General features: G+C 39.1%; 1 protein-coding gene and 1 pseudogene across 12 annotated transcripts in view; both read left to right on the forward strand.

Annotated features, from left to right (window-relative positions):
• ZNF638 (zinc finger protein 638) overlaps window positions 1–18,561 on the forward strand; it is a 139,236-nt gene that overhangs the window by 26,695 nt on the left and 93,980 nt on the right. The window lies entirely within an intron of this gene.
• On the forward strand, window positions 17,298–17,816 carry LOC122496990 (annotated as a pseudogene).

An 18,561-nucleotide genomic window follows, 5' to 3' on the forward strand; every position in this document is an offset into this window, starting at 1 on the left:
CTTCCTTCCTTCCTTCCTTCCTTCCTTCCTTCCTTCCTTCCTTCCTTCCTTCCTTCCTTCTTCATTTTTTCCTTCCTTCCTCCCCAGATTTAGCTCTGCTGAGGAATTATTAGAGAGCAACAATAACAAGAAATTACTCCTCACTAGAAATACTGTGGTAGTTAGTATCCTCTCGCTGGTATCCTCGCATAAACTATTGCAAACCTTCAAGCCCTTCTCCACAGTGAATACCTGGCAATTATCAGCCAGAATGACCTTTCCAAAAACATACATTTCATTATGATATTCTTTGGCTTAAGTCTTTCCACAAAGACTGGTTAAGTAAATTCTAGGATATCTCCATGAAATGAAGTATTGTGCAGTCATTAAAAATAATGAGGTAGAGCTCTTTGTACTAATATAAAATAATCTCAAAGAATTATTATTAAGTCAAAAACAAGGTACAGAACAGCATGTTTAAAAATGGGTAGAGGAATACATACAGTGGAATTTCATCATATACTCAAGTGACTCAAAATCAACTAATTCATACAGGTAAAAAGCAGAAAAATATATATTATTGAACAGGGGCAGGGGACTGCCATTGCCACTTTTCCCACTTTGTGAGTATGCATTCCGTCCTGTAACAGTCTATGGAAATAGTGTCCAAATAATTGTAAGGGTTGTATTGACCATTTATAAAGAATTGTGCATAATGCAGGAGGCCAGACAAGTGAACAGTAGTGGTTTTCTTTATTGTTGTGCAGGACTATTTGTTTTAAGAGGATGTCACACACATTGCAGGATTTTTAATATATCTGGTCCTCAACCATGAAATGTCAGTAGTTCCTGAGTTGTTGAGTCAAGCAAGGAACCACCCCTATAGACTTTCAGACAGAAGTGGGTGGGGCAGAAGTGTTGGGAGCAACATAAGACAGAAAAAAGAAGAAATGATATAATATCCTAACAAAGCTGAGTGAAGAATTAGAGGGCTTTAGGATTGGTTACACAGAAGTGTGTATACTGTATTTGCTTAAAGACTTTAAGGACTTTTCAAAGATTAGTTTGACCATAAGTAAGGCCGGAAAGCAGGTAAGATCGGGGCACTCAAGTTTTCTGGTGTTTAAGTTGGGCTCTCAGTTGCCAATACCAGGGAGCTGCCAGGAAATGGTCATGTGCCTACAGGGCTCCTCAGTCTTCCTCTGTGAGCCTCACCCAGAAGCATTCCCCTGGCACCTGTACTTGCCTTATTTCCCCAGGGCCAGCCTGTCCCTCCTCCCTCCCAGAAAAAGGAAAGAAGTATTTTTGAGGCGGGAGACCAGCCCTGAGGTGAAGAAATAGGATAGTGACTAATTTAAGAATTCTGATTTGATGCAATGTGTTACTTGATTAGACTAAGGAAAACCAGAATGAATTCAGCATGAAGAACTGTCTTGAAACTTTTCAACTGTTAAAAATCACACAGACTTCCCTCCCAGCAGGGGCTCAGTAGGACAGCTTTCCTTAGAAAGGTTTGAAGCACAGCCAGTCTTGGTCTAATACTTCATAAATAGACTGGATTGTGCCAAATTTTGGTTGACACACTTTTTAAAAGATGTAGATGGGGTGCCTGGCTGGCTCAGTTGAAGAGCATGTGACTCAATCTGTGGATTGTGAGTTCGAGCCCCATTTGGATACAAATAAAATATTTTTTGCTTACAAATAAAATATTTTTGAAAATGTAGATAAATTTAGGAGCCCATAGAAGGTGGTCAGAATGATCCAAAGCAGGCAGACTATCAGCCCCAAGATTGGCACTGACTTTTTTTTTTTTTTTTTTTTTTTGGAGCCCAACCTAGAGAAGTTTGAAGTTTTCAATAGCAATACTGCAAAAGACCACAAGATGGCAAAAGAGCTCTAAAATGTTGCCATTACCACCCCTCTCCACCCCTTTTTAAAGGTAGATTTGGAAGAGGCAATTTCAGATCAGATGTTCCTTGATAAAAACAAGGGAAAAAAAGTTTTAAGAATGTCTATATTTCAAAGCTAATAGAATGAACAAAATACTTGTTTTGGCAAGTTTTTGCAACACTTGCTTATAAGATGAATAAGGTCTGAGGATCTCATGCATGGTGACTATAGTTGATAACACTGTATTGTATAATTGAAATTTGCTAAGAGAGTAGAACCTAAATGCTTTCATCAAAAAATGTATGTATATGTGTGTATCTAGTGTGTGTGTTTGTGTCCATGCATCACAGGTATATATAAAGCCACGTGTTGAGATGTCAGTATTATAAGAATATGGACTCTCAGCCAGGGATACTGTGTAACTATTTGGGACAGAACCCCTTTACTAAGCTGCACTGAACATGCAGCACAAGCCAAAAATAAACCTTTGTTGTGTTAATCTAAAAAAAAATACATGTAGGGACCCCAGGGTGGCTCAGTCAAACTTCCCACTCTTGATTTTGGCTCAGGTCATGATCTCATGATTTGTGAGATCAAGCCCCGCATAGAGCTATGTGATAATAGTACAGAGTCTGCTTGGGATTCATTCTCTCTCTCCCTCTGTCTGTGCCCCTCCCCCACTTGTGGGTGCAAACGCTTTCTCTTTCAAAATAAACGTTTAAAAATAAATGCATAAAAATAAAAAATAAAAATACACACACACACACACACACACACACAGTGACAGATAACCAGATGAAAGAAATCCTTTCACAATTTATATGCATATCACATCATTACTATGTATACTTTAAATATCTTACAATTTTATTCATAATAGAAAAAAAGCTAAAAAAGAAGAAAAAGCAATATTGGTAAATGAGTTAGATATTTCTCAGACAGATAGGTCAGATATTTAACAAACATCAATATTTCTTTCTTAGCTTTCTGCCTTCTTTTTTTTTTCTTTTTTCTGACCTCTGTCCTTCTGTCTCCTTCCACCAACGCATGGTATAATAAGGAAAGCAATATAATGTAGTGATTAAGGGAATGGGTTATGGAGCCCTACTGCTTGAGTTCACGTAGAAGCCACTAGTTATTAACTATGGGACATTCAGCAAATTATTTAACTCTGGGCCTTTGTTCCTTTTTCTGTGAAATGGAGACAATAACATTGTCCACTTTGTTGAATTATTCTCAGGACTAAATGAATTGATATGTATAAAAGCTCTTAGAACCATGTTTGGCATATAAAAATATTAAATTTTGGGGCGCCTGGGTAGCTCAGTTGGTTGAACGTCTGACTTCGGCTCAAGTCATGATCTCGCAGTCTGTGAGTTTGAGCCCCGCGTCAGGCTCTGTGCTGACAGCTCAGATCCTGGAGCCTGCTTTGGATTCTGTTTCTCCTCTCTCTACCCCTCTCCCGCTCATGCTCTGTCTCTCTCTGTCAAAAATAAATAAACATTTAAAAATTAAAAAAAAAACAAATTTTTATGGAATTCAAGTTTCAGGTTTTTTTCTATTAATTTATAGAACTACCTTGTTTTAATTTGTTAAGCAGATGAGTGAACTGTTTGAGGATTTTTCTTGTTAAACTCCCAAATCAAATTTAGTTGCTTTGGGTGGAGATGATATTTAATAAACTTTTATTTTTCTATCAATCATGTTTTCCTATTTCCCACCCTTAGATTAGTCACTGAGGAGAAGATGACAGGGATTTTGTTTATTTATATATTGGATTTTTATTAAAGGATATAGTGTTATATTCCCAGAAAGCAAAACAAGAAAAAGGACAGATTCAGGCAGGATAGATTTTTATGTTTTAATTAAAAAACATATTTTTTAAGTTTATTTATTTTGAGTGAGAGAGAGTGTGAACAGACGAGGGGCAGAGAGAGAGAGAAAGAGAGAGAGAGAAAGAGAGAGAATCCCAAGCAGGCTCCATGCTGTCCTCACAGAGCCCAATGCAGGGCTCTAACCCCACAAACCTTGAGATCATGACCTGAGCCAAAACCAAGAGTCGGACACTTAACCGACTGAGCCACCCGGGCACCCCCTAGATTCTTATGTTTTAGATATTTGCTATCTGAATAGAAGAAAGACCTTTTCAATAATCCAGAAGCTTTTTTTTTTTTTTTTTTAAGGATACTGTGCTTTACTTATTTAACCATTTCAGGATCATATTAAACCTATCTGCCAAGGAAATTGACACATGTACATTCACTCTTTAGAAAACAAAACTTTTTTTTTTTAATTTTTTTTTTCAACGTTTATTTATTTTTGGGACAGAGAGACAGAGCATGAACGGGGGAGGGGCAGAGAGAGAGGGAGACACAGAATCGGAAACAGGCTCCAGGCTCTGAGCCATCAGCCCAGAGCCTGACGCGGGGCTCGAACTCACGGACGGCGAGATCGTGACCTGGCTGAAGTCGGACGCTTAACCGACTGCGCCACCCAGGCGCTCCTAGAAAACAAAACTTTTTAAGTAAAATACTTCAAGCATCCAAAAGGTATTGTATGTATTTGTATGATAAATACATATTTGTATATTTATATGATAAAATCATAAATATAAAATTAAGGCCGTGTACTTACAACCCAGTCTAAGAAATAGAAATTAGAGACACCTGGGTGGCTCAGTCGGTTAAGCGTATGACTTCAGCTCAGGTCATGACCTTACATTTGTGAGTTTGAGCCCCGCGTTGGCCTCTGTGCTGACAGGTCAGAACCTGGAGCCTGCTTCGGATTCTGTGGCTTCCTCTCTCTCTGCTCCTCTCCCACTCATGCTCTCTCAAACAAAAAAATGTTAGAAATAGAAATTAATAATACTTTTGAAGCCCCACATACCCTTAGTGATCCCATGCCATTCCCTGAACTCCCCCCTTTATGACTTTTTGATTTCTTAATCTCTTACATTAAAAAAATATTTTTCCATTTGCAGATGTATTCATAAACAATGTATTGCCTAGATTTGCATGTTTGAAAACTTTACAGGAACAGAGTCATATTATGGGTATTCTGCACCTTGCTTGTTTTAGTCAACATTATATTCCTAACATTCATCTGTGTAGATATGTTTAGCTGGAGTTCACTCATTTTAACTGCCATATGTTATATGTGACATATTATGTGAATATACCATTTATTTTGCCTTTCTTCTGTCGATGAAAAATTGTATTAAAATTAAGAAGACGTTTGATTTTGCTTTTAAAAAATCAGTGCTTCTATGAACCTTTTGTGCTTATTTCCTGGTACACATGTTCCAGAGCTTTTCTAGGCTGCATACTTGGGAGGAGGGTAGTGCTGGAAAGCTATATACAGTTTTCCAAGATGATTATTATCCATGTGCCTTCCCGTTAGAGGTATCCAAGAGTTAATGATATTCCATATTCCCACCAACATTTGGCTCTTGAGGTTTTGCCTGGTGTGTACAAACTGGTCTCTGCTCCAGTCACTCTGGCCTCCTTAGGGTTTTTCAGGACCTTGCACTAACTTGTTAGTCTGCTGGGAACGTTCTTCCTCCTGACACCTGCATGGTGGCGCTTTCACCTCCTTCAGGCCTTTACTGAATTGTAAAGCTTTCCTTGTATATCCCTTTTACTTATTTATATTTATTTATTTTTATTTCATTTTTAAGTAATCTCTACATCCATCGTAGGGCTTGAACTTGCAACCCTGAGATCAAGAGTCACCTGCTCTACTAACTGAACCAGCCAGACGCCCCAGTCCAGCTGTTATAAAATATGACATGCCTCTCTCCCACTCCCTACCCTGCTTCACTGCTTCGTTTTTCTCCAGAGCACTTATTACCACTGCCTTTCCCCACCGGAAAGGATAGGGACTTCGTATATCTTGTTAATGGTTGCATCCCTAGTCCTTAGAGTGGTAACTTGTGCACACTAGACTTTAATATGTATTTGTTGACTGAAAGGAATGAATCTCCTTGAGGTTTCATTATTATTTCCTTGATTATTAATGAGATTGAGCAGATTTCTATTGGCTATTTGTACTTCTCCATCTGTGAATATCTTTTGCTCATTTTTCTATTGTGTCGTTTAACACTTCATTATAAACACTTCATTCTTTGCTAATTTCTTGCATGATATTCTTCTACTTTGTGACTTAATTTATAACTTTTAAAAAAATATTGATATCTTGGGACGCCTAGGTGGCTCAGTCGGTTAAGCGTCCAACTTTGGCTCAGGTCATAATCTCATGGTCAGTGAGTTCGAGCCCCACGTCGGGCTCTGTGCTGACAACTCAGTCTGGAGCCTGCTTTGGATTCTGTCACGCTTTCTCTCTGACCCTCCCCCGTTCATGCTCTGTCTCTCTCTGTCTAAAAAATAAATAAGCATTTAAAAAATTAAAAAAAAATATTGATATCTTTTGGTAAACAGTTTTAATTCTAAATAGTGGAGTTCATTAATATTTCCCTGTATGGTTTGTGTTTGACTGTTGTGTAAGGAATTCTTTTCTAGCCTGAGGGCATACAAGTATTTACCTATGTTTTTTGTAAAAGTTTAAAAACTTTGCTTTTCACTTTCAAGTTTCTTTTTTTTTTTTATTTTTTTTTAACGTTTATTTATTTTTGAGACAGAGAGAGACAGAGCATGAACGGGGGAGGGTCAGAGAGAGAGGGAGACACAGAATCTGAAACAGGCTCCAGGCTCTGAGCTGTCAGCACAGAGCCTGACGCAGGACTCGAGATCATGACCCGAGCCAAAGTCAGCCGCTTAACCGACTGAGCCACCCAGGCGCCCCTCACTTTCAAGTTTCTAATGTACCTGGAATGTATTTGGGAGTATGTCGAGAAGTTGGAATCCACTTTTTTTTCTATGTGGAAAGACATCCTTTTCCGTGCTGATCTCATGCCACTTCCGTTTTATATAAATATATATTCATGCATATATATAATTTCTATCTCTATATTTCTATGCTTTCTATAAGTGCTTTGGTCTTTCTTTTTTGAACTCTTTTTTTTGTTGTTCTTTTAGTTTTTTGTTTATTCTGCATAATGCCACACTTCTTTTTACATATTACAACTTTTAATGCTTCCTGATCTTGGTGGGGCAAGTCTCCCCTTCTTATTCTTCTTCCATAGGAGAGTCTTAACTATTCTCAGCTCCTCATTCTTCCATATAGACTTCAGAGTTGGCTTACTAGATTGCAAAAAAATATGCAGTTCAGGTTTTGACTGAAATTCCCTTGACTTTATACATGTCTTTAGGGGAGAATTGCTATACATATGGTATTGAATGTAACTATCTATAAACATATATAGCTCATGTTTATTTGGATGTTCTTTAATATATCTCCATAATGTTTTATAATTTTCTCCACATGGAATCTTGCATAGCATTTTAAAGTTTTACTTAGTACCTTAATTTTTAGCACTACTATGGTTATTATTTATATATTTATTTATTTAAAAATTTTATAAGGTGCTTATTTATTTTAAGAGAGAGAGAGAGAGAGAGAGAGAGAGAGAGAGAGGCAGAGAGAGAGGGAGAGAGAGAATCCCAAGCAGGTTCCATGCTTAGCTTAGAGCCTGATGTGGGACTCAATCTCATGACTGTGAGATCATGACCTGAGCTGATGTCAACAGTCAGACGCTTAACTGACTGAGCCATTCAGGTGCCCCAATAGTTATTTTTTAAATTACATTTTTTGACTTTTGGTGATGTATAGACACGCATTTGATTTTGTAATTTGATCTTATACTGTTACTCTGTTAAATCATCCTATTAATTCTAGTTATTTATCTGCAGGTTCCTTGGAGTTTTCTGTGTACATAGTCATATCATCTTCAAAGAGTGATAATTCTATTTCTTTTTAATCTTTATGCCATTTTTTGGGTCTTAACTCATTAGGTAGGACCTCCAATGTAATGCCAAGAAAAAGTTCGGAGCCTGAGCTTGCTCAGATTCTGTGTCTCCCCCTCTCTCTCTGTTCCTCCCCTACTTGTGTTCTTTTTCTCTCTCTCAAAAAAAGTAAATAAATAAACATTACAAAAAAAGAAAGTATTTTAAAATTCCTTAATAATGTTTTTGACACTTTCTGATTTTGTGATTTTTTTTTTTTTTTTGTAAATTGTTTCATTTCTTGGTGCTAGTATATAGTTGTGATCAGTGCCGGGTGTGGGGGGGGGGTGCCAGCCCAGAAAAAAATACAAATTCAGTATGCCCAAGGATTGTATTTTCAGAGAATCCTTATGTGACTTTGGCAATCTTTAGTGAAAACTTGAGGGGTCTTGATATAATCTTTGTGTAGCCCTGACTTAATAAGAAACATTTTTTTACCTTTTTTTCGCTAAGAGATGTCAGTATCTTTTTTTGTAAGTGTGTGTGTGTGTGTGTGTGTGTGTGTGTGTGTGTGTGTGTTTGTGCGGGGGGGGGATAACCACTTTGCAGAATGATCTGTGGCTTTACAAAATAAAGGTATTTCTAAGCAAAAGAAAAAAATCAATATACATTCTATGTTTCAGTCAAAGTTTTAAATCTGAAAACTGTACCCTCATGTGCACATAAATTATTAAAAATTTGCTTTGGCACAAGGAAAAAACTGTGGTCATTATAAAAAAAAAAGTAGAAATGAAAATGAGCAGGAAAAAAAGTCTCAATATATCCCACTATTAACACAAGGCTTTTAATGACATCTACTTTTGGATATATGATTGCATATATTTATATATTTTTTTTAAAAATGGGAACATACGATAGATACTTTAAACTTTTTTAGTTAATACTACAATCTAAAAAATTAAATTGTCGAGCAATATTTCATTATGTGGATATAAAGCAATTGTGTGGTTTGTCCTCAGTTATTTCTTTTTTTTTTATAATTTTTTTTTAACGTTTATTTATTATTGAGAGGCAAAGAGACACAGAGTGTGAGCAGGAGAGGGCGCAGAGAGAAGGGGAGACACAGAACCCGAAGCAGGCTCCCGGCTCTGAGCTGTCAGCACAGAGCCTGACATGGGGCTTGAACTCACAAACTACGAGATCATGACCTGAGCTGGTTGATCGCCTAACCAACCGAGCCACCCAGGTACCCCAAAGTCCTCAGTTATTTCTGCAAGCTCATCCTTTTCTTCAGAGTCATTAAATATTGCCTGTTCTCGACACTTGGCCTAGACCATCTTCTCAGTATTATCTCCCCAGGTAATCTCATCAATGGCTCACAGCTTCAATTATTAGAAACATGCCAGTGACTTCTAAATTTACATCTCATAAGCCTCTTTTGAGACCTAGCCTAGGTATATCTCATTGCCTATTTAGCATTTCTGCTTTGTCAAAGACACTCCAAACTACAAATCCAAGCTATGCAGAACTAATGAATCTCCTGTCCCCCAAACCTGGCAGTCTTCCAGTGAAAGGCAAGATTATCTGTCCCACTGAATAAGCCATCAATTTAGGAATCACTGTTGACACATCCTTCACTTCTTCCTCATATCTACATATTACCAAATTGTACCAATTTTGCCTCCTAAATATGTTAAGTTTTTTCCATTTCCATTGCCAGCACCTTAGTCTGTACTGTAATTTTTGGCCAAATGAACTGGTTTCCTATACCCAATTAGGCCTCCATCTTATAAATTCTCTATACCAAGGCTTCTCAAAGTATCTGTGGTGAAGGACCAATTTTTTAAATTTCCAATCTGGGGGCACTTTAGTGGATTAGTTAGTTGAGCATCCAACTCTTGATTTTGGCTCAGGTCATGATCTCACAGAGCCCACTTAAGATTCTCTTTCTCTCTTTGCCCCTCCCCTGTTTATGCTCTCTCTCTCTCAAAAATTAATTAGTTAAATAATTAACTAATGCCCAATCTGTCACAGAACAATATTTTTGTTAAATACAATAAAAAGAAGTTACTGGAAAAAATAAAATAAAAACGCAAAGAGATACAAAATATAAGCCATGCATTTTTATTAGCTTTAAGACCTAAAAGTGCTGTGTTAAGTTGATATAAAAGTTTCTGAACATTCACTTCTGGCCCTTAATTTGACATGTACTGTTTTATCTCCATTGTGTAGCTAAATGGCTCGAGTATAGAAGACACTTAAATGAAAGACATAACTTTGGCAATTGGACATTCAAATTGTTTTCAGTGGTGGCCATTTGAATCTATCTGTAGTTAAGTCTTCATTTCTTTAGAATCGATTCCTAGATATAGAATTGTTAGATCCAGAGTATAGACCTTTTTTTTTTTTAAGCTAGGCTTCTTGTCTAGCACAGAGCCCAATGTAGGGCTTGAACTCAAGACCAGAGGTGAGATCAAAGGCTGCACACTTAACTGACTGAGCCAGCCAGACACCCCCAGAGTAGAAACATTTTTTAAAAGGTTTCTGTTAAATTAAATTGCCTTCCAGAAAGACTGTGTTCACATCAATATTGAATATACATGCTCATTTCTGTTCCTTAGGAATAGGTCTCTCTTTTTTTTTTTAAGTTTATTTATTTATTTTGAGAGAGAGAAAGAGCACGCGTGCGCATGTGTGTATGTGTGTGTGTATGTGTGTGTGTGCATGTGCATGCAAGGGAAGGACAGAGAGAGAGGGAGAGAGAGAATCCCAAGCAGGCTCCACACTCAGTGCAGAGCCTGATGCGGGGCTTGATCTTAGGACCTCTAGATCATGACCTGAGCTGATATCAAGAGTCTAACACTTAAATGACTGAGCCCCCAGGTGCCCCAGGAATAGGTCTCTTTGTCTGTTAAGCTCCTTCACTCAAATTTAACTGCTTCAATCATGGCCTCTGTCTTGGGGCATCTTCAAGGTGGGCAGGCACAACTTTTCTTCCCCTTGTCCCCAGTGTGCATTTCAGACTGGCTCATTATTATATGGTATTCACCTTTGTCCCACCTAGAGTGGGTTGCTGTGAGGCAAGAGGAAGCAAGAAGACATTGGTCCTTCGGGCTGTCCCAATTCTTTGGATCTTCCAGGACCCTGATGAGCTCTCCCATTGTGACTCCTTTACATTAGCTTGAGGCAGAACTTTTGGTTTTTGTAACCTAGTAAGGTTAGTGATTATCTGACCTACACCCATTTTGGGATTACTGTCTCTGGGCAATACAGATATCTCTTTGCAAGGCTCTAGAGTGTTTCTTATTTGTTTTCAGATGGGCCATTTTGACTGAAGCTTATTCTTTCTTGCAAGAATTCAATGTCAGAAGTAGCCAATTATATGACTTAGCTTACATGACTGAGGATAGTTTTGACTTTGATACAAAAACACTGGCTTGGGGGTATCTGGGTGGCTCAGTTGGTTAAGCATCTGATTCTTGGTTTTGGCTGAGGTCATGATTTTGCAGTTCTGGAATTCAACGTTTATTTATTTTTGGGACAGAGAGAGACAGAGCATGAACAGGGGAGGGGCAGAGAGAGGGGGAGACACAGAATCGGAAACAGGCTCCAGGCTCTGAGCCATCAGCCCAGAGCCCGACACGGGGCTCGAACTCACGGACCGCGAGATCGTGACCTGGCTGAAGTCGGACGCTTAACCGACTGCGCCACCCAGGCGCCCCTGCAGTTCTGGAATTCAAGCCCCGCAATAGGCTCTGCACTGACAGTGTGGAGCCTGCTTGGGATTCTCTTTCTCTCCCTCTGCCCACCCTCCCCCCCCCACTGTCTCTTTCTCTCTCAAAATAAATAGACTTTTAAAAAATTAAAAATAAAAAAACACTAGACCAAGCAAATAAATTTATTGTCTTATATAACCCAAAGTCCAGTGATAGGTGGTAACTGATAAATGTCAGCAGTGGCTCACTTATGTCAGTATAGACCCAGGTTTATTCTTCTCTTCATCCTGCCATTCTCAACAGAGGCTCTATCCTAAGACTGGCTTCCTGTGGTGGCAAGGGAGCTGCCAGTAACTACAGAGGATAGAGACTTTCTTGGTGATGTCTTGGAAAGGAGGCAAGGAGAGGCTGCCCACTAAAATGAAATGTCTTTTCCCTTTAGTCTGATTGGCCCAATTTAGGTCTTGTGTTCATATATAAGATACTGTATTTCTAAAAGCCTCTCAAGCTTTAGGTTTGATAGGCACAGATACAATGTTCCAAGTTATAGTAGTTTAACTGAGCATGGCTAGATATAAGGGTTCGGGTGATGTCATCCACATCTTCCTTCTCTCTTTAACAGCTTTTCTCCATTTGGTAGTCACGAAGGCCACCAGAAACCTGAGACTTACATCTTATCAGGTTAGCAACCTTAGCAGAAAGAGAGCATCTTCTCTGATAACTCTGCAGAAAAACCCCAGAGAAGATCCTGCTTGGCCATATTCTCATTCCTGAATCAATTACTGTGACCACAGGAATAGAATACTTTGGTCAGGTCTGGGTCCTGTGTCTAAGGGGGAAGCAAGCACCCCTAAGCTACTTAGAAATAGTTCTCTAGAGGGGCGCCTGGGTGGCGCAGTCGGTTAAGCGTCCGACTTCAGCCAGGTCACGATCTCGCGGTCTGTGAGTTCGAGCCCCGCGTCGGGCTCTGGGCTGATGGCTCAGAGCCTGGAGCCTGTTTCCGATTCTGTGTCTCCCTCTCTCTCTGCCCCTCCCCCGTTCATGCTCTCTCTCTGTCCCAAAAATAAATAAACGTTGAAAAAAAAAGAATATATATAAAAGAAATAGTTCTCTAGGAAAGGGCTTGGTTACTGAAAAAAGCCAGAACAGGTACTGGGAAGGCAAAAATAATAGCTGTTCACTATAATGGTATTTTAGCAATTCAAAAGAGGCCAATTTGGCAGAGTAGTAGCTCTCAAATTGTGGTCCCCACAATTTCTGACCTATTGAATCAGAAACTGTAGGGGGTGGAGCCAGAAATCTGTGTTTTAAAAACCTACCTACTATGTGATTCTGATGCAGGATGAAGTTTGAGAATCAGTGATAATGAGGTTTCCCTCTGGAGCTTTGGAAGTGCAATAGGTCAAGCAATTAATTCTGGGGATAGGGGAGGTTTCTTAGGGGAGGTGGAATCTAATTTGAGCTCCCAAAGATTAGGTGGACCTCACCATGTGAAAGCATTTCCATTTCTTTCTCTCCACCTTCCTACTCTTCTCTTGCATTGAAGCCTGGCTGATGCCAATTTAACATATTCATTCTGCCTCTTGAGTCACTGTGTCTCAGCTTTTCTTTCTCCTAGAATATCCTTTTTTTTTTTTTTCCTCTTTACTGATTCCAATCCTAGCCATCCTTGAAGGGTCAGCTCAAACCTTCATTTCTTCCAGGAAATCTTTTTTTTTCCAATTTATTTTTATTGTTTGTTTATTTATTTATTTATTTTGAGATAGAGCGTGAACAGGGGAAGGGCAGAGAAAGAGGGAGAGAGAATTCCAAATGGGGTCTGCACAGTGTACAGAGCCCAACACAGGGTTCGAACTCACAAAGCCATGAAATCATGACCTGAGCCAAAGTCAGATGCTTAACCAACTGAGCCTGCAGGTGCCCCCATTTCTTCCAGGAAATCTTACCTGATAACCTCAATTTTCACATGGTAATTGATTTTCTATATACCAGGTACTATGATAAGTACTGGAATTATATAAATATACTATCTGGCTTAAAGGATATATGCATTTTTTTTAAGATGCCATCAGAATGCCCTCTAAAAAAGGCTCTACCAGTTTACATATTCACTAACATATGAGTCTACTAAATTCCCCACATATTCACCCCCACTAGATACTATCAGTCTTTCATTTTTGCCAATCTGGTAAGTGAACAATATCTTCTTACTGTTTTAATTTGTATTCCTTTGATTACTAATAAATTTGACTATTTGCATTTTCTCTTCTATAACTTGCTTGTTAATATCTGTCTGCTATTTTATGAGAATATCATAGAATGAGTGGCTTATAAACAACAAACACTTATGTTTCATAGTTCTGGAGCCTGGAAGTCCAAGATCAGGGCGCCAGCATGACCAGGTCTGGTGAGAACCCTCTTCCCGAGTTGCAGACAGCTGTCTTCTTGTGTCCTCACATGACAGAGAGCGAGAGAGCTCTCTGGAGTCTCCTTTATAAGAGCACTAAATCCCATTCACAAGGCCTCCATCCTCATGACCTAATCACCCCCAGAGGCCACACCTCCTAATACCACCACATTAGGGGTTAGGGTTTCAACTTATGAATGGGGGTTGAGGCGGGGGACACAAACATTCATTCCGTAAGAATATTCTAAGTTCGTTAGTTTTTATTTTTAAGCTTATCGTACAGAAACTTTAATTTTTTTCTTTTGGTGTACAGTTCTTTGTATTTTAACTTATGTATAGATGTGTATAACTACCACCATAATCAGAAAAAGAACAGTTATAGCATTCCAAAATGCTCCCTTGTGCTAGCCTTTTACAGTCACACTTCCACTCCAACTGTAACTCCTGGCAGCTACTGATCTGCTCTCCATCACTGCTGTCTTATGGTTTTGAGAATGTTATATAAATGGAATCACATAGAAGGTAACTTCTTGAGGTTAGATTCTTTCACCCAGCATGTTTAAGATTTATCCAAGTTGTTGTATGTATCAGTAATGTGTTCCTTTTTATTGCTGAGTAATGTTCATTGTATGGATGTACCAAAATTTGTTTATCCATTTATCCTTTGAAGGACATTTGGTTGTTTCCTGTTTGGGGCTATTATAAATAAACCTGCTATGGACATCTGTGTATAGGTTTTCGTGTTGATATAAGCTTTTATCACTTTAGGGTAGATTCTCAGGTGTGGGATTCTAGGGTTATATAGAAAATGCTTGTTTAACTTTATAAGAAAGGGCCAAGCCATTTTCTAGAATGGCTGTACTATTTTGGATTCACACTAGCAATGTATCATATTACCTACTGCCTCTTCCAGAGCTAATTAAATTAGGGATAAGTGCCTTAGCCAAAATGTATGTTCTATTAGTCAGACCAGTGACTTATGAATGGACTAGTATGAGAATGCTGCAAAAGGGGACAAAGGGACCCAAACAAATCTGAATCTGAGATTTACAGAAAGAAGAGAAGCAGAAGCTAAGGTCAGAGGGGAAGCAGAAACCTAGAAATACTGAGTCATCTGTATGGTAGACTTATTTAAGTAGGGAACAACAGTTGCCTGTGTCAGAGGGCATGAGGAGATGACAAAGTCAGCAGAGCTGCTGTTTCTGGGTCATGAATGATGAGAAGTTCATATTCTATTGCTCTTTGAGACCTGGCTTTCCAGTAGCAGAGCTGGAGGCTCTGTCCTTTTGTTTGTTTGTTTGTTTTCTGTGCAGCTTTAAAATAAACTCTCATAAGTTATAGAAGGAACCTTTAATGTAAAAGCTTTACTGAGACATGATTCACATATGAATTCAATGGATATCATCCATTGAAAGTGACCATTTGGTGGTTCTTAGTATATTCATAGAGTTCTACACAGCTATCACCACAATCAACATTAGAAAGACTTCCATCACTCTAGAAAGAAATTTCAGGGGCACCTAGGTGGCTCAGTCAGTTAAGCAAACGACTCTTGATTTCAGCTCAGGTCATGATCTCACAGTTCATGCGTTCCAGCCCCATATCAGGCTCTGTGCTGATAGTGTAGAGCCTGCTTGGGATTCTCTCTCTCCCTCTCTCCCTGCTCCTCCCTCACCCACGTTTCTCTCTCTCAATCTCTCTCTCTCTCTCTCTCTCTCTCTCAAAATAAATAAACCAAAAGAAAAAAAAACTAAAGGAATTAAAAACAAAACAAAACAAAACAAAACAAATAAAATAAAAAGAAACTCCATATCCCCAGCCAAACAAACTTTTTTATCATGGGGACCATGTGCAGTTCCTGATTGTTCCTGAGTAACAGGTTTCCATTCCCTGCAAGTCCATGAAAGTCTTCAAATAAGACAATCACAGCTTATTGCAGGAGCCAAGTATCAACCCACTCTATTGAAATGACAAAGCCTACCTCCGACATGTGATTGTTCATTCTGTTTCTGAGTATGACTCTCACAGGGCTCTGTGTGATGTGTGATGTTCTCTTCCCCCAGGTGGTAAGTATATGTGACAACAAATTGCTAGCAATCTCATTTTCTCAGTGTTGGGTGTCATGTGTTCAGCCATGTCAATAATCCTAGGTTGGGAATCCCACCCTTGCTAATGGGGTGACTAGGAAGAAAATAAAACAAGGTATTCAATAACATATTTGAGCAGGCAGAAGAAAAAATCAACACCCTTGAAAATATTTAATTGAGATTATCCAGTCAGAGGAGCACAAAGGAAAAAGAATGAAGAAAAATGAACAGAGCCTAAGAGATATGTGGGACACCATAACACATACCAGAGTATGTGTAATAGGAGTCCCAGAGAGAGAGAGAGAGAGAGAGAGAGAGAGAGAGAGAGAGAGAAGGAGAGAGAAAAACAGGGAAGAAAGACTTTCTGAGGAAATAATATACAAAGACTTTCCAGATTTGGTGAAAGATGTGAAACTACACATCCAAAAAGTTCAATGAACTAAAAGTTCAATTTATCCTAGCAGGATAAATTCAAAGAGATCCACATACAGATATAGTATAGTCAACCTGTTTGAAGACAAAGAATCTTGAAAACAAGGGAGAATGGACTTATCTTGTACAAGAGAGCCCCAGTAACAATGACAACCAATTTCTCTTTGCAAATCGTGTTGGCCAGAAGGCAATAGAATGACATATTTAAAGTGCTAAAACATGTGGTACCTGGCTGGCTCAGTCAGTAGAGCATGTGATTCTTGATCTTGGGGTTGTGCGTTCAAGCCCCATGTTGGGTATAGAGATTACTTAAAAATAAAAAAAACTAAAAAAGCCTTTTTAAAAAACATTTCTTATTTATTTTTGAGAGAAAGAGAGAGAGAGAGAGAGAGAGAGAGAGCGAGCGAGCAGGAGAGGGGCAGACAAAGAGGAGAGAGAATCCAGGGCAGGCTCTGCACTGTGAGCATAGAGCGCAACATGGGGCTCAGACTCTTGAACTGTGAGATCATGACCTGAGCCAAAATTCAAGAGTCGGCCACTTAACCAACTGACTCACCCAGGTACCCCTAAAAATAAAAAATAAAAAATAAAAAAACTTTAAAAGAATACAAAGTGCTAAAGGAAAAAAGTATCAACCAAGAATTCTGTATCTGGTCAAACTATCCTTCAAAAATGAAAGAGAACCACACTCCTTTTTTTTTTTTCTTAATTTTTTTTAACGTTTTTATTTATTTTTGAGACAGGGAGAGACAGAGCATGAACAGGGAAGGGTCAGAGAGAGGGAGACACAGAATCTGAAACAGGCTCCAGGCTCTGAGCTGTCAGCACAGAGCCCGACGCAGGGCTCGAACTCATGGACCGAGAGATCATGACCTGAGCCGAAGTCAGCCGCTTAACTGACTGAGCCACCCAGGCGCCCGGAACCGCACTCCTTTGACCTCTGAAATAGCCACTGCCACCGCCTTCCAGGAAGAGAAGAAGTGGGAGAGGAACTTAAGTTGCCTGTCACCCAAGTCTTCTAGTTGTGCTGCCTGCAAAGAGTGTAGTATGTTCATCTGTGCCAAGCCTGCCTGCACCTCTCCTCTAATCCAAGCTGGATCCAGAATTGCATCCAGACCAATTTCTGCATCAGTGTTATCTTGAGAGAAGAGGGCTTTACAGTATTTAATGGCATCACAGAATGGTGTTTTAGCTAATCCAGTGGGAGTTTCACGCCAGTGCAATCAGAGAGACATTGATACTATTAGCAAATTTATTGGTGCAGGTGGTGCAACAATAGGAGTAGCAGTTACTGGTGCTGGTGTTGGAATAGTATTTGGTAGCCTTCTCATTGGTTATGCCAGAACCCCTCACTTGAATCAGCAGCTGTTCTCATATGCTCTCCTTGGACTTGCCTTGTCTGAAGCTTTTGTTTGATGGTCCTTTCTTAATTTTATTTTCCATGTATGAGAAATTACTGCTTGAAATGTTGTCCCTCATATTAATTATGGATGTAATTCTGTGTATCTTACAGTGACTCCAAAACCTATAGTGCTGGTGCCACGGAAATGTCCATTACAAGTTTCCCCCACTGTCTGAAAGTAGAGCATTCCTATGAAATATTTCTTAAGCCAAAATGGTATAAAGTGAAGAGTGTCCCCCGCTTTCTGAAAATTGTGTTACACTGCTGTTTTTTATGAAAGATCTACATTGGTACCTGTTTTAGCTGTTTCTTCTGCCAGTTCAGATCTATTCTTGAACCCTTCTAGTGAACTTGTTATTTTAGTTATTGTACTTTTTACCTCCATAATGTCCATGTGGTTCTTTGAAAAAGTTATTCCTCTATCTTTATTGACATTCTCTATTTGCTGCAACATGTCATACATTTTATTTGCTTCTTTTAGCATGGCTCCCTCTAGTTCTTCTATTTCTTTTTTTTTTTCAGATTTTATTTTTTATTACTTTTTAAAATGTTGATTTATCTTTGAGAAAGAGAGAGAGAGAGAGAGAGCAAGGGAGGGGCAGAGAGAGGGGGACACAGAATCTGAAGCAGGCTCCAGGGTCTGAGCTGTCAGCAGAGCCCAACGCAGGGCTCGAAACCACAAACCATGAGATCAAGACTTGAGCGGAAGTTGGACACTTAACTGAGCCTCCCACGCGCATGTCTACCAATACATTTCTAATAATTATTATTAAGTCTTTGTATGTTAAATCCTATATCTGAACCTTGT

Source organism: Prionailurus bengalensis, chromosome A3 (assembly GCF_016509475.1).
Source record: "Prionailurus bengalensis isolate Pbe53 chromosome A3, Fcat_Pben_1.1_paternal_pri, whole genome shotgun sequence".
Lineage (NCBI taxonomy): Eukaryota > Metazoa > Chordata > Mammalia > Carnivora > Felidae > Prionailurus > Prionailurus bengalensis.